Genomic DNA, 24,202 nt, shown 5'->3' with positions numbered 1-24,202 from the left:
TTCTCCAAAGGAAGAGTCCTCTCTGTGAGTTGAATGCATAAAGCTCAGGGTAGTTTCTGAGAACGCTTCCGTCCAGTTTTTAAGTGAAGATATTTCCTTTTCCAGTGTTGGCCTCTCGGCACACAGAATATCCCCTTGAAGATTCTACTCAAAGAGAGTTTCAAAACTGCTATAGCAAAGGGAAGCTTCAACTCTGTGAGTTGAACGCGCAGATCACAAAGAAGTTTCTGAGAATGCTTCTCTCTAGTTTTTATGTGAAGATATTTCCTTTTCCAGCATAGGCCTCAAAGCGTTCCAAGTATCGACTTGCAGATTCTACCAAAAGAGCGTTTCAAAGCTGTTCTATCAAAAGGAAGGTTCAACTCTGTGAGTTGAATGCAGAAAGCACAGGGAAGTCTCTGAGAATGCTTCCGTCTAGGTTCTAAGTGAAGTTATTTCCTTTTCCGGGGTAGGACTCAAAGCACTCCAAATCTCCACTTGCAGATTCTACAAAAAGAGTGTTTCAAAACTGCTCTATCAAAAGGAAGGTTCAACTCGGTGAGTTGAATGCGCACATCAGAAAAGGTTTCTGAGAATGCTTCTGTCTAGTTTTCGTGTGAAGATATTTCCTTTTCCAGCATAGGCATCAAAGCGCCCTAGGGATCCCCTTGCAGATTCCACAAAAAGAGTGTCTCAAAACTCTTCTCTCGAAAGGAAGGTTCGACTCTGTGAGTAGAAGGCACTCATCGCAAAGAAGTTTCTGAGAAGAGTTCAATCTAGTTTTCATCGTAATGTATGTTCCTTTCCACTAGATGCCGCAATCGCACCAAATATCCACTTGCAGTCTCCACAAAAAGAGTCACGCAGAACCGCTCTACGAAAAGGAATGTTCAACACTGTGAGTTCAATCCCCACGTGACAAAGAAGTTTCGGAGAATGCTTCCGTCTAGTTTGTATGTGAAGATATTTCCTTTTCCAACTCCAGCCTCAACGCGCTCCAAATATGCACTTGCGAATACTACAAAAACAGTGTGTCAAAACTGTTCTATCCAAACGAAGGTTCAACTCTGTGAGTTGAATGCACTCACCACAATAAAGTTTGTGAGAATGCTTCCATCTAGTTTTTATGCAATGTTATTTCCTTTTGCAGCGTAGGCCTCAAAGCGCTCCAGTTATCCACTTGCAGACCCTACAGAAAGAGTGTTTCCAAACTGCTCTATCAAAAAGAAGGCTGAACTCTGTGAGTTGAATGCACAAAGCACAGGGAACTTTCTGAGAACGCCTTTGTCTCGTTTCTACGTGAAGACATTTCCTTTTCCAGCATAGGCCTCAAAGCACTCCATACATCCACCTGAAGATTCTACTAAAAGAGTGTTTCCAAACTTCTCTATCAAAAGGAAGGTTCTACTCTGTGAGTTCAATGCACACATGACCAAGACGTTTCTGAGAATGCTTCTGTCCAGTTTTTCTGTGAAGATATTTCCTTTTCCAGCAGAGGCCTCAAAGCGCTCCACATATCCACTTGCAGATTCTACAAAAAGAGTGTTTCAAAACTGCTCTTTCCAAAGGAAGCTTCAAGTCTGTGCGTTGAATGCACTCATCGCAAAGAAGTTTCTGAGAATGCTTCTGTCTAGTTTCTATGTGAAGATATTTCCTTTTCCAACATAGGCCTCAAAGCGCTCCAAATAAACACTTGCAGATTCTACAAAAGGAGTGTTTCAAAACTGTTCTCTCAAGAGGGACGCTCAAGTCTGTGAGTGGAACGCACTCATCACAAAGAAGTTTCTGAGAATCCATCTGTCTAGTTTCTATGTGATGATATTTCGTTTCCCAGCATTGGCCTCGAAGCGCTCCCAAGATCCTCATTCAGATGCCTCTAAAAGAGTGTTTCAAAACTTCTCTATCAAAAGGAAGGTTCAAGTCTGTGAGTTGAATGCACTCATCACACAGAAGTTTCTGAGAAGGCTTCTGTCTAGTTTCTATGTGAAGATAGTTCCCTTTCCATCATAGGCCTCAAATCGCTCCAAATATCCACTTGCAGATGTTACAAAAAGGCTGTTTCCAAACGGCTCTATCAAAAGGCCGGTTCAACTCTGTGAGTTGAATGCACACATCACAAAGAAGTTTCTGAGAATGCTTCTGTCTAGTGTTTATGTGAAGATATTCCCTTTTCCAGCACAGGCCTCAAAGCCCTCCAAATATCCACTTGCAGATTCTACACAAAGTGCGTTTCAAAACTGCTCTATCAAAAGGAAGGTTCAACCCTGTGAGTTGAATGCACACATCGCAAAGATGTTTCTGAGAATGCTTCTGTCTAGTTTTTAGGTGAAGATATTTCATTTCCCAGCAAAGGCCTCAAAACGCTCCAAATATCCACTTGCAGATTCTACAAAAGGAGTGTTTCAAAACTGCTCTTTCAAAAGGAAGGTTCAAGTCTGTGAGTTGAAGGCACTCATCACAAAGAAGTTTGTGAGAATGCTTCTGTCTACTTGGTATGTGAAGATATTTCCTCTTCCAGCATAGGCCTCCAAAAGCTCCAAACATCCCCTAGCAAATTCTGCAAAAAGAGTGTTTCAAAACTGCGTTCTCCAAAGGAAGAGTCCTCTCTGTGAGTTGAATGCATAAAGCTCAGGGTAGTTTCTGAGAACGCTTCCGTCCAGTTTTTAAGTGAAGATATTTCCTTTTCCAGTGTTGGCCTCTCGGCACACCGAATATCCCCTTGAAGATTCTACTCAAAGAGAGTTTCAAAACTGCTATAGCAAAGGGAAGCTTCAACTCTGTGAGTTGAACGCGCAGATCACAAAGAAGTTTCTGAGAATGCTTCTCTCTAGTTTTTATGTGAAGATATTTCCTTTTCCAGCATAGGCCTCAAAGCGTTCCAAGTATCGACTTGCAGATTCTACAAAAAGAGCGTTTCAAAGCTGTTCTATCAAAAGGAAGGTTCAACTCTGTGAGTTGAATGCAGAAAGCACAGGGAAGTCTCTGAGAATGCTTCCGTCTAGGTTCTAAGTGAAGTTATTTCCTTTTCCAGGGTAGGACTCAAAGCACTCCAAATCTCCACTTGCAGATTCTACAAAAAGAGTGTTTCAAAACTGCTCTATCGAAAGGAAGGTTCAACTCGGTGAGTTGAATGCGCACATCAGAAAAGGTTTCTGAGAATGCTTCTGTCTAGTTTTCGTGTGAAGATATTTCCTTTTCCAGCATAGGCATCAAAGCGCCCTAGGGATCCCCTTGCAGATTCCACAAAAAGAGTGTCTCAAAACTCTTCTCTCGAAAGGAAGGTTCGACTCTGTGAGTAGAAGGCACTCATCGCAAAGAAGTTTCTGAGAAGAGTTCAATCTAGTTTTCATCGTAATGTATGTTCCTTTCCACTAGATGCCGCAATCGCACCAAATATCCACTTGCAGTCTCCACAAAAAGAGTCACGCAGAACCGCTCTACGAAAAGGAATGTTCAACACTGTGAGTTCAATCCCCACGTGACAAAGAAGTTTCGGAGAATGCTTCCGTCTAGTTTGTATGTGAAGATATTTCCTTTTCCAACTCCAGCCTCAACGCGCTCCAAATATCCACTTGCGACTACTACAAAAACAGTGTTTCAAAACTGTTCTATCCAAACGAAGGTTCAACTCTGTGAGTTGAATGCACTCACCACAAAGAAGTTTGTGAGAATGCTTCCATCTAGTTTTTATGCAATGTTATTTCCTTTTGCAGCGTAGGCCTCAAAGCGCTCCAGTTATCCACTTGCAGACCCTACAGAAAGAGTGTTTCCAAACTGCTCTATCAAAAAGAAGGCTGAACTCTGTGAGTTGAATGCACAAAGCACAGGGAACTTTCTGAGAACGCCTTTGTCTCGTTTCTACGTGAAGACATTTCCTTTTCCAGCATAGGCCTCAAAGCACTCCATACATCCACCTGAAGATTCTACTAAAAGAGTGTTTCCAAACTTCTCTATCAAAAGGAAGGTTCTACTCTGTGAGTTCAATGCACACATGACCAAGACGTTTCTGAGAATGCTTCTGTCTAGTTTTTCTGTGAAGATATTTCCTTTTCCAGCAGAGGCCTCAAAGCGCTCCACATATCCACTTGCAGATTCTACAAAAAGAGTGTTTCAAAACTGCTCTTTCCAAAGGAAGCTTCAAGTCTGTGCGTTGAATGCACTCATCGCAAAGAAGTTTCTGAGAATGCTTCTGTCTAGTTTCTATGTGAAGATATTTCCTTTTCCAACATAGGCCTCAAAGCGCTCCAAATAAACACTTGCAGATTCTACAAAAGGAGTGTTTCAAAACTGTTCTCTCAAGAGGGACGCTCAAGTCTGTGAGTGGAACGCACTCATCACAAAGAAGTTTCTGAGAATCCATCTGTCTAGTTTCTATGTGATGATATTTCGTTTCCCAGCATTGGCCTCGAAGCGCTCCCAAGATCCTCATTCAGATGCCTCTAAAAGAGTGTTTCAAAACTTCTCTATCAAAAGGAAGGTTCAAGTCTGTGAGTTGAATGCACTCATCACACAGAAGTTTCTGAGAAGGCTTCTGTCTAGTTTCTATGTGAAGATAGTTCCCTTTCCATCATAGGCCTCAAATCGCTCCAAATATCCACTTGCAGATGTTACAAAAAGGCTGTTTCCAAACGGCTCTATCAAAAGGCCGGTTCAACTCTGTGAGTTGAATGCACACATCACAAAGAAGTTTCTGAGAATGCTTCTGTCTAGTGTTTATGTGAAGATATTCCCTTTTCCAGCACAGGCCTCAAAGCCCTCCAAATATCCACTTGCAGATTCTACACAAAGTGCGTTTCAAAACTGCTCTATCAAAAGGAAGGTTCAACCCTGTGAGTTGAATGCACACATCGCAAAGATGTTTCTGAGAATGCTTCTGTCTAGTTTTTAGGTGAAGATATTTCATTTCCCAGCAAAGGCCTCAAAACGCATCAAATATCCACTTGCAGATTCTACAAAAGGAGTGTTTCAAGACTGCTCTTTCAAAAGGAAGGTTCAAGTCTGTGAGTTGAAGGCACTCATCACAAAGAAGTTTGTGAGAATGCTTCTGTCTACTTGGTATGTGAAGATATTTCCTCTTCCAGCATAGGCCTCCAAAAGCTCCAAACATCCCCTAGCAAATTCTGCAAAAAGAGTGTTTCAAAACTGCGTTCTCCAAAGGAAGAGTCCTCTCTGTGAGTTGAATGCATAAAGCTCAGGGTAGTTTCTGAGAAAGCTTCCGTCCAGTTTTTAAGTGGAGATATTTCCTTTTCCAGTGTTGGCCTCTCGGCACACCGAATATCCCCTTGAAGATTCTACTCAAAGAGAGTTTCAAAACTGCTATAGCAAAGGGAAGCTTCAACTCTGTGAGTTGAACGCGCAGATCACAAAGAAGTTTCTGAGAATGCTTCTCTCTAGTTTTTATGTGAAGATATTTCCTTTTCCAGCATAGGCCTCAAAGCGTTCCAAGTATCGACTTGCAGATTCTACAAAAAGAGCGTTTCAAAGCTGTTCTATCAAAAGGAAGGTTCAACTCTGTGAGTTGAATGCAGAAAGCACAGGGAAGTCTCTGAGAATGCTTCCGTCTAGGTTCTAAGTGAAGTTATTTCCTTTTCCAGGGTAGGACTCAAAGCACTCCAAATCTCCACTTGCAGATTCTACAAAAAGAGTGTTTCAAAACTGCTCTATCGAAAGGAAGGTTCAACTCGGTGAGTTGAATGCGCACATCAGAAAAGGTTTCTGAGAATGCTTCTGTCTAGTTTTCGTGTGAAGATATTTCCTTTTCCAGCATAGGCATCAAAGCGCCCTAGGGATCCCCTTGCAGATTCCACAAAAAGAGTGTCTCAAAACTCTTCTCTCGAAAGGAAGGTTCGACTCTGTGAGTAGAAGGCACTCATCGCAAAGAAGTTTCTGAGAAGAGTTCAATCTAGTTTTCATCGTAATGTATGTTCCTTTCCACTAGATGCCGCAATCGCACCAAATATCCACTTGCAGTCTCCACAAAAAGAGTCACGCAGAACCGCTCTACGAAAAGGAATGTTCAACACTGTGAGTTCAATCCCCACGTGACAAAGAAGTTTCGGAGAATGCTTCCGTCTAGTTTGTATGTGAAGATATTTCCTTTTCCAACTCCAGCCTCAACGCGCTCCAAATATCCACTTGCGACTACTACAAAAACAGTGTTTCAAAACTGTTCTATCCAAACGAAGGTTCAACTCTGTGAGTTGAATGCACTCACCACAAAGAAGTTTGTGAGAATGCTTCCATCTAGTTTTTATGCAATGTTATTTCCTTTTGCAGCGTAGGCCTCAAAGCGCTCCAGTTATCCACTTGCAGACCCTACAGAAAGAGTGTTTCCAAACTGCTCTATCAAAAAGAAGGCTGAACTCTGTGAGTTGAATGCACAAAGCACAGGGAACTTTCTGAGAACGCCTTTGTCTCGTTTCTACGTGAAGACATTTCCTTTTCCAGCATAGGCCTCAAAGCACTCCATACATCCACCTGAAGATTCTACTAAAAGAGTGTTTCCAAACTTCTCTATCAAAAGGAAGGTTCTACTCTGTGAGTTCAATGCACACATGACCAAGACGTTTCTGAGAATGCTTCTGTCTAGTTTTTCTGTGAAGATATTTCCTTTTCCAGCAGAGGCCTCAAAGCGCTCCACATATCCACTTGCAGATTCTACAAAAAGAGTGTTTCAAAACTGCTCTTTCCAAAGGAAGCTTCAAGTCTGTGCGTTGAATGCACTCATCGCAAAGAAGTTTCTGAGAATGCTTCTGTCTAGTTTCTATGTGAAGATATTTCCTTTTCCAACATAGGCCTCAAAGCGCTCCAAATAAACACTTGCAGATTCTACAAAAGGAGTGTTTCAAAACTGTTCTCTCAAGAGGGACGCTCAAGTCTGTGAGTGGAACGCACTCATCACAAAGAAGTTTCTGAGAATCCATCTGTCTAGTTTCTATGTGATGATATTTCGTTTCCCAGCATTGGCCTCGAAGCGCTCCCAAGATCCTCATTCAGATGCCTCTAAAAGAGTGTTTCAAAACTTCTCTATCAAAAGGAAGGTTCAAGTCTGTGAGTTGAATGCACTCATCACACAGAAGTTTCTGAGAAGGCTTCTGTCTAGTTTCTATGTGAAGATAGTTCCCTTTCCATCATAGGCCTCAAATCGCTCCAAATATCCACTTGCAGATGTTACAAAAAGGCTGTTTCCAAACGGCTCTATCAAAAGGCCGGTTCAACTCTGTGAGTTGAATGCACACATCACAAAGAAGTTTCTGAGAATGCTTCTGTCTAGTGTTTATGTGAAGATATTCCCTTTTCCAGCACAGGCCTCAAAGCCCTCCAAATATCCACTTGCAGATTCTACACAAAGTGCGTTTCAAAACTGCTCTATGAAAAGGAAGGTTCAACCCTGTGAGTTGAATGCACACATCGCAAAGATGTTTCTGAGAATGCTTCTGTCTAGTTTTTAGGTGAAGATATTTCATTTCCCAGCAAAGGCCTCAAAACGCTCCAAATATCCACTTGCAGATTCTACAAAAGGAGTGTTTCAAAACTGCTCTTTCAAAAGGAAGGTTCAAGTCTGTGAGTTGAAGGCACTCATCACAAAGAAGTTTGTGAGAATGCTTCTGTCTACTTGGTATGTGAAGATATTTCCTCTTCCAGCATAGGCCTCCAAAAGCTCCAAACATCCCCTAGCAAATTCTGCAAAAAGAGTGTTTCAAAACTGCGTTCTCCAAAGGAAGAGTCCTCTCTGTGAGTTGAATGCATAAAGCTCAGGGTAGTTTCTGAGAACGCTTCCGTCCAGTTTTTAAGTGAAGATATTTCCTTTTCCAGTGTTGGCCTCTCGGCACACCGAATATCCCCTTGAAGATTCTACTCAAAGAGAGTTTCAAAACTGCTATAGCAAAGGGAAGCTTCAACTCTGTGAGTTGAACGCGCAGATCACAAAGAAGTTTCTGAGAATGCTTCTCTCTAGTTTTTATGTGAAGATATTTCCTTTTCCAGCATAGGCCTCAAAGCGTTCCAAGTATCGACTTGCAGATTCTACAAAAAGAGCGTTTCAAAGCTGTTCTATCAAAAGGAAGGTTCAACTCTGTGAGTTGAATGCAGAAAGCACAGGGAAGTCTCTGAGAATGCTTCCGTCTAGGTTCTAAGTGAAGTTATTTCCTTTTCCAGGGTAGGACTCAAAGCACTCCAAATCTCCACTTGCAGATTCTACAAAAAGAGTGTTTCAAAACTGCTCTATCGAAAGGAAGGTTCAACTCGGTGAGTTGAATGCGCACATCAGAAAAGGTTTCTGAGAATGCTTCTGTCTAGTTTTCGTGTGAAGATATTTCCTTTTCCAGCATAGGCATCAAAGCGCCCTAGGGATCCCCTTGCAGATTCCACAAAAAGAGTGTCTCAAAACTCTTCTCTCGAAAGGAAGGTTCGACTCTGTGAGTAGAAGGCACTCATCGCAAAGAAGTTTCTGAGAAGAGTTCAATCTAGTTTTCATCGTAATGTATGTTCCTTTCCACTAGATGCCGCAATCGCACCAAATATCCACTTGCAGTCTCCACAAAAAGAGTCACGCAGAACCGCTCTACGAAAAGGAATGTTCAACACTGTGAGTTCAATCCCCACGTGACAAAGAAGTTTCGGAGAATGCTTCCGTCTAGTTTGTATGTGAAGATATTTCCTTTTCCAACTCCAGCCTCAACGCGCTCCAAATATCCACTTGCGACTACTACAAAAACAGTGTTTCAAAACTGTTCTATCCAAACGAAGGTTCAACTCTGTGAGTTGAATGCACTCACCACAAAGAAGTTTGTGAGAATGCTTCCATCTAGTTTTTATGCAATGTTATTTCCTTTTGCAGCGTAGGCCTCAAAGCGCTCCAGTTATCCACTTGCAGACCCTACAGAAAGAGTGTTTCCAAACTGCTCTATCAAAAAGAAGGCTGAACTCTGTGAGTTGAATGCACAAAGCACAGGGAACTTTCTGAGAACGCCTTTGTCTCGTTTCTACGTGAAGACATTTCCTTTTCCAGCATAGGCCTCAAAGCACTCCATACATCCACCTGAAGATTCTACTAAAAGAGTGTTTCCAAACTTCTCTATCAAAAGGAAGGTTCTACTCTGTGAGTTCAATGCACACATGACCAAGACGTTTCTGAGAATGCTTCTGTCTAGTTTTTCTGTGAAGATATTTCCTTTTCCAGCAGAGGCCTCAAAGCGCTCCACATATCCACTTGCAGATTCTACAAAAAGAGTGTTTCAAAACTGCTCTTTCCAAAGGAAGCTTCAAGTCTGTGCGTTGAATGCACTCATCGCAAAGAAGTTTCTGAGAATGCTTCTGTCTAGTTTCTATGTGAAGATATTTCCTTTTCCAACATAGGCCTCAAAGCGCTCCAAATAAACACTTGCAGATTCTACAAAAGGAGTGTTTCAAAACTGTTCTCTCAAGAGGGACGCTCAAGTCTGTGAGTGGAACGCACTCATCACAAAGAAGTTTCTGAGAATCCATCTGTCTAGTTTCTATGTGATGATATTTCGTTTCCCAGCATTGGCCTCGAAGCGCTCCCAAGATCCTCATTCAGATGCCTCTAAAAGAGTGTTTCAAAACTTCTCTATCAAAAGGAAGGTTCAAGTCTGTGAGTTGAATGCACTCATCACACAGAAGTTTCTGAGAAGGCTTCTGTCTAGTTTCTATGTGAAGATAGTTCCCTTTCCATCATAGGCCTCAAATCGCTCCAAATATCCACTTGCAGATGTTACAAAAAGGCTGTTTCCAAACGGCTCTATCAAAAGGCCGGTTCAACTCTGTGAGTTGAATGCACACATCACAAAGAAGTTTCTGAGAATGCTTCTGTCTAGTGTTTATGTGAAGATATTCCCTTTTCCAGCACAGGCCTCAAAGCCCTCCAAATATCCACTTGCAGATTCTACACAAAGTGCGTTTCAAAACTGCTCTATCAAAAGGAAGGTTCAACCCTGTGAGTTGAATGCACACATCGCAAAGATGTTTCTGAGAATGCTTCTGTCTAGTTTTTAGGTGAAGATATTTCATTTCCCAGCAAAGGCCTCAAAACGCTTCAAATATCCACTTGCAGATTCTACAAAAGGAGTGTTTCAAAACTGCTCTTTCAAAAGGAAGGTTCAAGTCTGTGAGTTGAAGGCACTCATCACAAAGAAGTTTGTGAGAATGCTTCTGTCTACTTGGTATGTGAAGATATTTCCTCTTCCAGCATAAGCCTCGAAAAGCTCCAAACATCCCCTAACAAATTCTGCAAAAAGAGTGTTTCAAAAACTGCGCTCTCCAAAGGAAGAGTCCTCTCTGTGAGTTGAATGCATAAAGCTCAGGGTAGTTTCTGAGAACGCTTCCGTCCAGTTTTTAAGTGAAGATACTACCTTTTCCAGTGTAGGCCTCACGGCACACCGAATATCCCCTTGAAGATTCTACTCAAAGAGAGTTTCAAAACTGATATAGCAAAGGGAAGCTTCAACTCTGTGAGTTGAATGCGCAGATCACAAAGAAGTTTCTGAGAATGCTTCTCTCTAGTTTTTATGTGAAGATATTTCCTTTTCCAGCATAGGCCTCAAAGCGTTCCAAGTATCTACTTGCAGATTCTACCAAAAGAGCGTTTCAAAGCTGTTCTATCAAAAGGAAGGTTCAACTCTGTGAGTTGAATGCAGAAAGCACAGGGAAGTCTCTGAGAATGCTTCCGTCTAGGTTCTAAGTGAAGTTATTTCCTTTTCCAGGGTAGGACTCAAAGCACTCCAAATCTCCACTTGCAGATTCTACAAAAAGAGTGTTTCAAAACTGCTCTATCGAAAGGAAGGTTCAACTCGGTGAGTTGAATGCGCACATCAGAAAAGGTTTCTGAGAATGCTTCTGTCTAGTTTTCGTGTGAAGATATTTCCTTTTCCAGCATAGGCATCAAAGCGCCCTAGGGATCCCCTTGCAGATTCCACAAAAAGAGTGTCTCAAAACTGTTCTCTCGAAAGGAAGTTTCGACTCTGTGAGTAGAAGTCACTCATCGCAAAGAAGTTTCTGAGAAGAGTTCAATCTAGTTTTCATCGTAATGTATGTTCCTTTCCACTAGATGCCGCAATCGCACCAAATATCCACTTGGAGTCTCCACAAAAAGAGTCACGCAGAACCGCTCTACGAAAAGGAATGTTCAACACTGTGAGTTCAATCCCCACGTGACAAAGAAGTTTCGGAGAATGCTTCCGTCTAGTTTGTATGTGAAGATATTTCCTTTTCCAACTCCAGCCTCAACGCGCTCCAAATATCCACTTGCGAATACTACAAAAACAGTGTTTCAAACTGTTCTATCCAAACGAAGGTTCAACTCTGTGAGTTGAATGCACTCACCACAAAGAAGTTTGTGAGAATGCTTCCATCTAGTTTTTATGCAATGTTATTTCCTTTTGCAGCGTAGGCCTCAAAGCGCTCCAATTATCCACTTGCAGACCCTACAGAAAGAGTGTTTCCAAACTGCTCTATCAAAAAGAAGGCTGAACTCTGTGAGTTGAATGCACAAAGCACAGGGAACTTTCTGAGAACGCCTTTGTCTCGTTTCTACGTGAAGACATTTCCTTTTCCAGCATAGGCCTCAAAGCACTCCATACATCCACCTGAAGATTCTACTAAAAGAGTGTTTCCAAACTTCTCTATCAAAAGGAAGGTTCTACTCTGTGAGTTCAATGCACACATGACCAAGACGTTTCTGAGAATGCTTCTGTCCAGTTTTTCTGTGAAGATATTTCCTTTTCCAGCAGAGGCCTCAAAGCGCTCCACATATCCACTTGCAGATTCTACAAAAAGAGTGTTTCAAAACTGCTCTTTCCAAAGGAAGCTTCAAGTCTGTGCGTTGAATGCACTCATCGCAAAGAAGTTTCTGAGAATGCTTCTGTCTAGTTTCTATGTGAAGATATTTCCTTTTCCAACATAGGCCTCAAAGCGCTCCAAATAAACACTTGCAGATTCTACAAAAGGAGTGTTTCAAAACTGTTCTCTCAAGAGGGACGCTCAAGTCTATGAGTGGAACGCACTCATCACAAAGAAGTTTCTGAGAATCCATCTGTCTAGTTTCTATGTGATGATATTTCGTTTCCCAGCATTGGCCTCGAAGCGCTCCCAAGATCCTCATTCAGATGCCTCTAAAAGAGTGTTTCAAAACTTCTCTATCAAAAGGAAGGTTCAAGTCTGTGAGTTGAATGCACTCATCACACAGAAGTTTCTGAGAAGGCTTCTGTCTAGTTTCTATGTGAAGATAGTTCCCTTTCCATCATAGGCCTCAAATCGCTCCAAATATCCACTTGCAGATGTTACAAAAAGGCTGTTTCCAAACGGCTCTATCAAAAGGCCGGTTCAACTCTGTGAGTTGAATGCACACATCACAAAGAAGTTTCTGAGAATGCTTCTGTCTAGTGTTTATGTGAAGATATTCCCTTTTCCAGCACAGGCCTCAAAGCCCTCCAAATATCCACTTGCAGATTCTACACAAAGTGCGTTTCAAAACTGCTCTATCAAAAGGAAGGTTCAACCCTGTGAGTTGAATGCACACATCGCAAAGATGTTTCTGAGAATGCTTCTGTCTAGTTTTTAGGTGAAGATATTTCATTTCCCAGCAAAGGCCTCAAAACGCTCCAAATATCCACTTGCAGATTCTACAAAAGGAGTGTTTCAAAACTGCTCTTTCAAAAGGAAGGTTCAAGTCTGTGAGTTGAAGGCACTCATCACAAAGAAGTTTGTGAGAATGCTTCTGTCTACTTGGTATGTGAAGATATTTCCTCTTCCAGCATAGGCCTCCAAAAGCTCCAAACATCCCCTAGCAAATTCTGCAAAAAGAGTGTTTCAAAACTGCGTTCTCCAAAGGAAGAGTCCTCTCTGTGAGTTGAATGCATAAAGCTCAGGGTAGTTTCTGAGAACGCTTCCGTCCAGTTTTTAAGTAAAGATATTTCCTTTTCCAGTGTTGGCCTCTCGGCACACAGAATATCCCCTTGAAGATTCTACTCAAAGAGAGTTTCAAAACTGCTATAGCAAAGGGAAGCTTCAACTCTGTGAGTTGAACGCGCAGATCACAAAGAAGTTTCTGAGAATGCTTCTCTCTAGTTTTTATGTGAAGATATTTCCTTTTCCAGCATAGGCCTCAAAGCGTTCCAAGTATCGACTTGCAGATTCTACCAAAAGAGCGTTTCAAAGCTGTTCTATCAAAAGGAAGGTTCAACTCTGTGAGTTGAATGCAGAAAGCACAGGGAAGTCTCTGAGAATGCTTCCGTCTAGGTTCTAAGTGAAGTTATTTCCTTTTCCGGGGTAGGACTCAAAGCACTCCAAATCTCCACTTGCAGATTCTACAAAAAGAGTGTTTCAAAACTGCTCTATCAAAAGGAAGGTTCAACTCGGTGAGTTGAATGCGCACATCAGAAAAGGTTTCTGAGAATGCTTCTGTCTAGTTTTCGTGTGAAGATATTTCCTTTTCCAGCATAGGCATCAAAGCGCCCTAGGGATCCCCTTGCAGATTCCACAAAAAGAGTGTCTCAAAACTCTTCTCTCGAAAGGAAGGTTCGACTCTGTGAGTAGAAGGCACTCATCGCAAAGAAGTTTCTGAGAAGAGTTCAATCTAGTTTTCATCGTAATGTATGTTCCTTTCCACTAGATGCCGCAATCGCACCAAATATCCACTTGCAGTCTCCACAAAAAGAGTCACGCAGAACCGCTCTACGAAAAGGAATGTTCAACACTGTGAGTTCAATCCCCACGTGACAAAGAAGTTTCGGAGAATGCTTCCGTCTAGTTTGTATGTGAAGATATTTCCTTTTCCAACTCCAGCCTCAACGCGCTCCAAATATGCACTTGCGAATACTACAAAAACAGTGTGTCAAAACTGTTCTATCCAAACGAAGGTTCAACTCTGTGAGTTGAATGCACTCACCACAATAAAGTTTGTGAGAATGCTTCCATCTAGTTTTTATGCAATGTTATTTCCTTTTGCAGCGTAGGCCTCAAAGCGCTCCAGTTATCCACTTGCAGACCCTACAGAAAGAGTGTTTCCAAACTGCTCTATCAAAAAGAAGGCTGAACTCTGTGAGTTGAATGCACAAAGCACAGGGAACTTTCTGAGAACGCCTTTGTCTCGTTTCTACGTGAAGACATTTCCTTTTCCAGCATAGGCCTCAAAGCACTCCATACATCCACCTGAAGATTCTACTAAAAGAGTGTTTCCAAACTTCTCTATCAAAAGGAAGGTTCTACTCTGTGAGTTCAATGCACACATGACCAAGACGTTTCTGAGAATGCTTCTGTCCAGTTTTTCTGTGAAGATATTTCCTTTTCCAGCAGAGGCCTCAAAGCGCTCCACATATCCACTTGCAGATTCTACAAAAAGAGTGTTTCAAAACTGCTCTTTCCAAAGGAAGCTTCAAGTCTGTGCGTTGAATGCACTCATCGCAAAGAAGTTTCTGAGAATGCTTCTGTCTAGTTTCTATGTGAAGATATTTCCTTTTCCAACATAGGCCTCAAAGCGCTCCAAATAAACACTTGCAGATTCTACAAAAGGAGTGTTTCAAAACTGTTCTCTCAAGAGGGACGCTCAAGTCTGTGAGTGGAACGCACTCATCACAAAGAAGTTTCTGAGAATCCATCTGTCTAGTTTCTATGTGATGATATTTCGTTTCCCAGCATTGGCCTCGAAGCGCTCCCAAGATCCTCATTCAGATGCCTCTAAAAGAGTGTTTCAAAACTTCTCTATCAAAAGGAAGGTTCAAGTCTGTGAGTTGAATGCACTCATCACACAGAAGTTTCTGAGAAGGCTTCTGTCTAGTTTCTATGTGAAGATAGTTCCCTTTCCATCATAGGCCTCAAATCGCTCCAAATATCCACTTGCAGATGTTACAAAAAGGCTGTTTCCAAACGGCTCTATCAAAAGGCCGGTTCAACTCTGTGAGTTGAATGCACACATCACAAAGAAGTTTCTGAGAATGCTTCTGTCTAGTGTTTATGTGAAGATATTCCCTTTTCCAGCACAGGCCTCAAAGCCCTCCAAATATCCACTTGCAGATTCTACACAAAGTGCGTTTCAAAACTGCTCTATCAAAAGGAAGGTTCAACCCTGTGAGTTGAATGCACACATCGCAAAGATGTTTCTGAGAATGCTTCTGTCTAGTTTTTAGGTGAAGATATTTCATTTCCCAGCAAAGGCCTCAAAACGCTCCAAATATCCACTTGCAGATTCTACAAAAGGAGTGTTTCAAAACTGCTCTTTCAAAAGGAAGGTTCAAGTCTGTGAGTTGAAGGCACTCATCACAAAGAAGTTTGTGAGAATGCTTCTGTCTACTTGGTATGTGAAGATATTTCCTCTTCCAGCATAGGCCTCCAAAAGCTCCAAACATCCCCTAGCAAATTCTGCAAAAAGAGTGTTTCAAAACTGCGTTCTCCAAAGGAAGAGTCCTCTCTGTGAGTTGAATGCATAAAGCTCAGGGTAGTTTCTGAGAACGCTTCCGTCCAGTTTTTAAGTGAAGATATTTCCTTTTCCAGTGTTGGCCTCTCGGCACACCGAATATCCCCTTGAAGATTCTACTCAAAGAGAGTTTCAAAACTGCTATAACAAAGGGAAGCTTCAACTCTGTGAGTTGAACGCGCAGATCACAAAGAAGTTTCTGAGAATGCTTCTCTCTAGTTTTTATGTGAAGATATTTCCTTTTCCAGCATAGGCCTCAAAGCGTTCCAAGTATCGACTTGCAGATTCTACAAAAAGAGCGTTTCAAAGCTGTTCTATCAAAAGGAAGGTTCAACTCTGTGAGTTGAATGCAGAAAGCACAGGGAAGTCTCTGAGAATGCTTCCGTCTAGGTTCTAAGTGAAGTTATTTCCTTTTCCAGGGTAGGACTCAAAGCACTCCAAATCTCCACTTGCAGATTCTACAAAAAGAGTGTTTCAAAACTGCTCTATCGAAAGGAAGGTTCAACTCGGTGAGTTGAATGCGCACATCAGAAAAGGTTTCTGAGAATGCTTCTGTCTAGTTTTCGTGTGAAGATATTTCCTTTTCCAGCATAGGCATCAAAGCGCCCTAGGGATCCCCTTGCAGATTCCACAAAAAGAGTGTCTCAAAACTCTTCTCTCGAAAGGAAGGTTCGACTCTGTGAGTAGAAGGCACTCATCGCAAAGAAGTTTCTGAGAAGAGTTCAATCTAGTTTTCATCGTAATGTATGTTCCTTTCCACTAGATGCCGCAATCGCACCAAATATCCACTTGCAGTCTCCACAAAAAGAGTCACGCAGAACCGCTCTACGAAAAGGAATGTTCAACACTGTGAGTTCAATCCCCACGTGACAAAGAAGTTTCGGAGAATGCTTCCGTCTAGTTTGTATGTGAAGATATTTCCTTTTCCAACTCCAGCCTCAACGCGCTCCAAATATCCACTTGCGACTACTACAAAAACAGTGTTTCAAAACTGTTCTATCCAAACGAAGGTTCAACTCTGTGAGTTGAATGCACTCACCACAAAGAAGTTTGTGAGAATGCTTCCATCTAGTTTTTATGCAATGTTATTTCCTTTTGCAGCGTAGGCCTCAAAGCGCTCCAGTTATCCACTTGCAGACCCTACAGAAAGAGTGTTTCCAAACTGCTCTATCAAAAAGAAGGCTGAACTCTGTGAGTTGAATGCACAAAGCACAGGGAACTTTCTGAGAACGCCTTTGTCTCGTTTCTACGTGAAGACATTTCCTTTTCCAGCATAGGCCTCAAAGCACTCCATACATCCACCTGAAGATTCTACTAAAAGAGTGTTTCCAAACTTCTCTATCAAAAGGAAGGTTCTACTCTGTGAGTTCAATGCACACATGACCAAGACGTTTCTGAGAATGCTTCTGTCTAGTTTTTCTGTGAAGATATTTCCTTTTCCAGCAGAGGCCTCAAAGCGCTCCACATATCCACTTGCAGATTCTACAAAAAGAGTGTTTCAAAACTGCTCTTTCCAAAGGAAGCTTCAAGTCTGTGCGTTGAATGCACTCATCGCAAAGAAGTTTCTGAGAATGCTTCTGTCTAGTTTCTATGTGAAGATATTTCCTTTTCCAACATAGGCCTCAAAGCGCTCCAAATAAACACTTGCAGATTCTACAAAAGGAGTGTTTCAAAACTGTTCTCTCAAGAGGGACGCTCAAGTCTGTGAGTGGAACGCACTCATCACAAAGAAGTTTCTGAGAATCCATCTGTCTAGTTTCTATGTGATGATATTTCGTTTCCCAGCATTGGCCTCGAAGCGCTCCCAAGATCCTCATTCAGATGCCTCTAAAAGAGTGTTTCAAAACTTCTCTACCAAAAGGAAGGTTCAAGTCTGTGAGTTGAATGCACTCATCACACAGAAGTTTCTGAGAAGGCTTCTGTCTAGTTTCTATGTGAAGATAGTTCCCTTTCCATCATAGGCCTCAAATCGCTCCAAATATCCACTTGCAGATGTTACAAAAAGCCTGTTTCCAAACGGCTCTATCAAAAGGCCGGTTCAACTCTGTGAGTTGAATGCACACATCACAAAGAAGTTTCTGAGAATGCTTCTGTCTAGTGTTTATGTGAAGATATTCCCTTTTCCAGCACAGGCCTCAAAGCCCTCCAAATATCCACTTGCAGATTCTACACAAAGTGCGTTTCAAAACTGCTCTATGAAAAGGAAGGTTCAACCCTGTGAGTTGAATGCACACATCGCAAAGATGTTTCTGAGAATGCTTCTGTCTAGTTTTTAGGTGAAGATATTTCATTTCCCAGCAAAGGCCTCAAAACGCTCCAAATATCCACTTGCAGATTCTACAAAAGGAGTGTTTCAAAACTGCTCTTTCAAAAGGAAGGTTCAAGTCTGTGAGTTGAAGGCACTCATCACAAAGAAGTTTGTGAGAATGCTTCTGTCTACTTGGTATGTGAAGATATTTCCTCTTCCAGCATAGGCCTCCAAAAGCTCCAAACATCCCCTAGCAAATTCTGCAAAAAGAGTGTTTCAAAACTGCGTTCTCCAAAGGAAGAGTCCTCTCTGTGAGTTGAATGCATAAAGCTCAGGGTAGTTTCTGAGAACGCTTCCGTCCAGTTTTTAAGTGAAGATACTTCCTTTTCCAGTGTTGGCCTCTCGGCACACCGAATATCCCCTTGAAGATTCTACTCAAAGAGAGTTTCAAAACTGCTATAGCAAAGGGAAGCTTCAACTCTGTGAGTTGAACGCGCAGATCACAAAGAAGTTTCTGAGAATGCTTCTCTCTAGTTTTTATGTGAAGATATTTCCTTTTCCAGCATAGGCCTCAAAGCGTTCCAAGTATCGACTTGCAGATTCTACAAAAAGAGCGTTTCAAAGCTGTTCTATCAAAAGGAAGGTTCAACTCTGTGAGTTGAATGCAGAAAGCACAGGGAAGTCTCTGAGAATGCTTCCGTCTAGGTTCTAAGTGAAGTTATTTCCTTTTCCAGGGTAGGACTCAAAGCACTCCAAATCTCCACTTGCAGATTCTACAAAAAGAGTGTTTCAAAACTGCTCTATCGAAAGGAAGGTTCAACTCGGTGAGTTGAATGCGCACATCAGAAAAGGTTTCTGAGAATGCTTCTGTCTAGTTTTCGTGTGAAGATATTTCCTTTTCCAGCATAGGCATCAAAGCGCCCTAGGGATCCCCTTGCAGATTCCACAAAAAGAGTGTCTCAAAACTCTTCTCTCGAAAGGAAGGTTCGACTCTGTGAGTAGAAGGCACTCATCGCAAAGAAGTTTCTGAGAAGAGTTCAATCTAGTTTTCATCGTAATGTATGTTCCTTTCCACTAGATGCCGCAATCGCACCAAATATCCACTTGCAGTCTCCACAAAAAGAGTCACGCAGAACCGCTCTACGAAAAGGAATGTTCAACACTGTGAGTTCAATCCCCACGTGACAAAGAAGTTTCGGAGAATGCTTCCGTCTAGTTTGTATGTGAAGATATTTCCTTTTCCAACTCCAGCCTCAACGCGCTCCAAATATCCACTTGCGACTACTACAAAAACAGTGTTTCAAAACTGTTCTATCCAAACGAAGGTTCAACTCTGTGAGTTGAATGCACTCACCACAAAGAAGTTTGTGAGAATGCTTCCATCTAGTTTTTATGCAATGTTATTTCCTTTTGCAGCGTAGGCCTCAAAGCGCTCCAGTTATCCACTTGCAGACCCTACAGAAAGAGTGTTTCCAAACTGCTCTATCAAAAAGAAGGCTGAACTCTGTGAGTTGAATGCACAAAGCACAGGGAACTTTCTGAGAACGCCTTTGTCTCGTTTCTACGTGAAGACATTTCCTTTTCCAGCATAGGCCTCAAAGCACTCCATACATCCACCTGAAGATTCTACTAAAAGAGTGTTTCCAAACTTCTCTATCAAAAGGAAGGTTCTACTCTGTGAGTTCAATGCACACATGACCAAGACGTTTCTGAGAATGCTTCTGTCTAGTTTTTCTGTGAAGATATTTCCTTTTCCAGCAGAGGCCTCAAAGCGCTCCACATATCCACTTGCAGATTCTACAAAAAGAGTGTTTCAAAACTGCTCTTTCCAAAGGAAGCTTCAAGTCTGTGAGTTGAATGCACTCATCGCAAAGAAGTTTCTGAGAATGCTTCTGTCTAGTTTCTATGTGAAGATATTTCCTTTTCCAACATAGGCCTCAAAGCGCTCCAAATAAACACTTGCAGATTCTACAAAAGGAGTGTTTCAAAACTGTTCTCTCAAGAGGGACGCTCAAGTCTGTGAGTGGAACGCACTCATCACAAAGAAGTTTCTGAGAATCCATCTGTCTAGTTTCTATGTGATGATATTTCGTTTCCCAGCATTGGCCTCGAAGCGCTCCCAAGATCCTCATTCAGATGCCTCTAAAAGAGTGTTTCAAAACTTCTCTATCAAAAGGAAGGTTCAAGTCTGTGAGTTGAATGCACTCATCACACAGAAGTTTCTGAGAAGGCTTCTGTCTAGTTTCTATGTGAAGATAGTTCCCTTTCCATCATAGGCCTCAAATCGCTCCAAATATCCACTTGCAGATGTTACAAAAAGGCTGTTTCCAAACGGCTCTATCAAAAGGCCGGTTCAACTCTGTGAGTTGAATGCACACATCACAAAGAAGTTTCTGAGAATGCTTCTGTCTAGTGTTTATGTGAAGATATTCCCTTTTCCAGCACAGGCCTCAAAGCCCTCCAAATATCCACTTGCAGATTCTACACAAAGTGCGTTTCAAAACTGCTCTATCAAAAGGAAGGTTCAACCCTGTGAGTTGAATGCACACATCGCAAAGATGTTTCTGAGAATGCTTCTGTCTAGTTTTTAGGTGAAGATATTTCATTTCCCAGCAAAGGCCTCAAAACGCTTCAAATATCCACTTGCAGATTCTACAAAAGGAGTGTTTCAAAACTGCTCTTTCAAAAGGAAGGTTCAAGTCTGTGAGTTGAAGGCACTCATCACAAAGAAGTTTGTGAGAATGCTTCTGTCTACTTGGTATGTGAAGATATTTCCTCTTCCAGCATAAGCCTCGAAAAGCTCCAAACATCCCCTAACAAATTCTGCAAAAAGAGTGTTTCAAAAACTGCGCTCTCCAAAGGAAGAGTCCTCTCTGTGAGTTGAATGCATAAAGCTCAGGGTAGTTTCTGAGAACGCTTCCGTCCAGTTTTTAAGTGAAGATACTACCTTTTCCAGTGTAGGCCTCACGGCACACCGAATATCCCCTTGAAGATTCTACTCAAAGAGAGTTTCAAAACTGATATAGCAAAGGGAAGCTTCAACTCTGTGAGTTGAATGCGCAGATCACAAAGAAGTTTCTGAGAATGCTTCTCTCTAGTTTTTATGTGAAGATATTTCCTTTTCCAGCATAGGCCTCAAAGCGTTCCAAGTATCTACTTGCAGATTCTACCAAAAGAGCGTTTCAAAGCTGTTCTATCAAAAGGAAGGTTCAACTCTGTGAGTTGAATGCAGAAAGCACAGGGAAGTCTCTGAGAATGCTTCCGTCTAGGTTCTAAGTGAAGTTATTTCCTTTTCCAGGGTAGGACTCAAAGCACTCCAAATCTCCACTTGCAGATTCTACAAAAAGAGTGTTTCAAAACTGCTCTATCGAAAGGAAGGTTCAACTCGGTGAGTTGAATGCGCACATCAGAAAAGGTTTCTGAGAATGCTTCTGTCTAGTTTTCGTGTGAAGATATTTCCTTTTCCAGCATAGGCATCAAAGCGCCTTAGGGATCCCCTTGCAGATTCCACAAAAAGAGTGTCTCAAAACTGTTCTCTCGAAAGGAAGTTTCGACTCTGTGAGTAGAAGTCACTCATCGCAAAGAAGTTTCTGAGAAGAGTTCAATCTAGTTTTCATCGTAATGTATGTTCCTTTCCACTAGATGCCGCAATCGCACCAAATATCCACTTGGAGTCTCCACAAAAAGAGTCACGCAGAACCGCTCTACGAAAAGGAATGTTCAACACTGTGAGTTCAATCCCCACGTGACAAAGAAGTTTCGGAGAATGCTTCCGTCTAGTTTGTATGTGAAGATATTTCCTTTTCCAACTCCAGCCTCAACGCGCTCCAAATATCCACTTGCGAATACTACAAAAACAGTGTTTCAAACTGTTCTATCCAAACGAAGGTTCAACTCTGTGAGTTGAATGCACTCACCACAAAGAAGTTTGTGAGAATGCTTCCATCTAGTTTTTATGCAATGTTATTTCCTTTTGCAGCGTAGGCCTCAAAGCGCTCCAATTATCCACTTGCAGACCCTACAGAAAGAGTGTTTCCAAACTGCTCTATCAAAAAGAAGGCTGAACTCTGTGAGTTGAATGCACAAAGCACAGGGAACTTTCTGAGAACGCCTTTGTCTCGTTTCTACGTGAAGACATTTCCTTTTCCAGCATAGGCCTCAAAGCACTCCATACATCCACCTGAAGATTCTACTAAAAGAGTGTTTCCAAACTTCTCTATCAAAAGGAAGGTTCTACTCTGTGAGTTCAATGCACACATGACCAAGACGTTTCTGAGAATGCTTCTGTCCAGTTTTTCTGTGAAGATATTTCCTTTTCCAGCAGAGGCCTCAAAGCGCTCCACATATCCACTTGCAGATTCTACAAAAAGAGTGTTTCAAAACTGCTCTTTCCAAAGGAAGCTTCAAGTCTGTGCGTTGAATGCACTCATCGCAAAGAAGTTTCTGAGAATGCTTCTGTCTAGTTTCTATGTGAAGATATTTCCTTTTCCAACATAGGCCTCAAAGCGCTCCAAATAAACACTTGCAGATTCTACAAAAGGAGTGTTTCAAAACTGTTCTCTCAAGAGGGACGCTCAAGTCTATGAGTGGAACGCACTCATCACAAAGAAGTTTCTGAGAATCCATCTGTCTAGTTTCTATGTGATGATATTTCGTTTCCCAGCATTGGCCTCGAAGCGCTCCCAAGATCCTCATTCAGATGCCTCTAAAAGAGTGTTTCAAAACTTCTCTATCAAAAGGAAGGTTCAAGTCTGTGAGTTGAATGCACTCATCACACAGAAGTTTCTGAGAAGGCTTCTGTCTAGTTTCTATGTGAAGATAGTTCCCTTTCCATCATAGGCCTCAAATCGCTCCAAATATCCACTTGCAGATGTTACAAAAAGGCTGTTTCCAAACGGCTCTATCAAAAGGCCGGTTCAACTCTGTGAGTTGAATGCACACATCACAAAGAAGTTTCTGAGAATGCTTCTGTCTAGTGTTTATGTGAAGATATTCCCTTTTCCAGCACAGGCCTCAAAGCCCTCCAAATATCCACTTGCAGATTCTACACAAAGTGCGTTTCAAAACTGCTCTATCAAAAGGAAGGTTCAACCCTGTGAGTTGAATGCACACATCGCAAAGATGTTTCTGAGAATGCTTCTGTCTAGTTTTTAGGTGAAGATATTTCATTTCCCAGCAAAGGCCTCAAAACGCTCCAAATATCCACTTGCAGATTCTACAAAAGGAGTGTTTCAAAACTGCTCTTTCAAAAGGAAGGTTCAAGTCTGTGAGTTGAAGGCACTCATCACAAAGAAGTTTGTGAGAATGCTTCTGTCTACTTGGTATGTGAAGATATTTCCTCTTCCAGCATAGGCCTCCAAAAGCTCCAAACATCCCCTAGCAAATTCTGCAAAAAGAGTGTTTCAAAACTGCGTTCTCCAAAGGAAGAGTCCTCTCTGTGAGTTGAATGCATAAAGCTCAGGGTAGTTTCTGAGAACGCTTCCGTCCAGTTTTTAAGTAAAGATATTTCCTTTTCCAGTGTTGGCCTCTCGGCACACAGAATATCCCCTTGAAGATTCTACTCAAAGAGAGTTTCAAAACTGCTATAGCAAAGGGAAGCTTCAACTCTGTGAGTTGAACGCGCAGATCACAAAGAAGTTTCTGAGAATGCTTCTCTCTAGTTTTTATGTGAAGATATTTCCTTTTCCAGCATAGGCCTCAAAGCGTTCCAAGTATCGACTTGCAGATTCTACCAAAAGAGCGTTTCAAAGCTGTTCTATCAAAAGGAAGGTTCAACTCTGTGAGTTGAATGCAGAAAGCACAGGGAAGTCTCTGAGAATGCTTCCGTCTAGGTTCTAAGTGAAGTTATTTCCTTTTCCGGGGTAGGACTCAAAGCACTCCAAATCTCCACTTGCAGATTCTACAAAAAGAGTGTTTCAAAACTGCTCTATCAAAAGGAAGGTTCAACTCGGTGAGTTGAATGCGCACATCAGAAAAGGTTTCTGAGAATGCTTCTGTCTAGTTTTCGTGTGAAGATATTTCCTTTTCCAGCATAGGCATCAAAGCGCCCTAGGGATCCCCTTGCAGATTCCACAAAAAGAGTGTCTCAAAACTCTTCTCTCGAAAGGAAGGTTCGACTCTGTGAGTAGAAGGCACTCATCGCAAAGAAGTTTCTGAGAAGAGTTCAATCTAGTTTTCATCGTAATGTATGTTCCTTTCCACTAGATGCCGCAATCGCACCAAATATCCACTTGCAGTCTCCACAAAAAGAGTCACGCAGAACCGCTCTACGAAAAGGAATGTTCAACACTGTGAGTTCAATCCCCACGTGACAAAGAAGTTTCGGAGAATGCTTCCGTCTAGTTTGTATGTGAAGATATTTCCTTTTCCAACTCCAGCCTCAACGCGCTCCAAATATGCACTTGCGAATACTACAAAAACAGTGTGTCAAAACTGTTCTATCCAAACGAAGGTTCAACTCTGTGAGTTGAATGCACTCACCACAATAAAGTTTGTGAGAATGCTTCCATCTAGTTTTTATGCAATGTTATTTCCTTTTGCAGCGTAGG

Source organism: Pongo pygmaeus, chromosome 3 (genome assembly GCF_028885625.2).
Source record: "Pongo pygmaeus isolate AG05252 chromosome 3, NHGRI_mPonPyg2-v2.0_pri, whole genome shotgun sequence".
Taxonomy (NCBI): domain Eukaryota; kingdom Metazoa; phylum Chordata; class Mammalia; order Primates; family Hominidae; genus Pongo; species Pongo pygmaeus.
The sequence above is the reverse complement of the archived record's forward strand: the minus strand, read 5'-3'. Positions refer to the sequence as shown.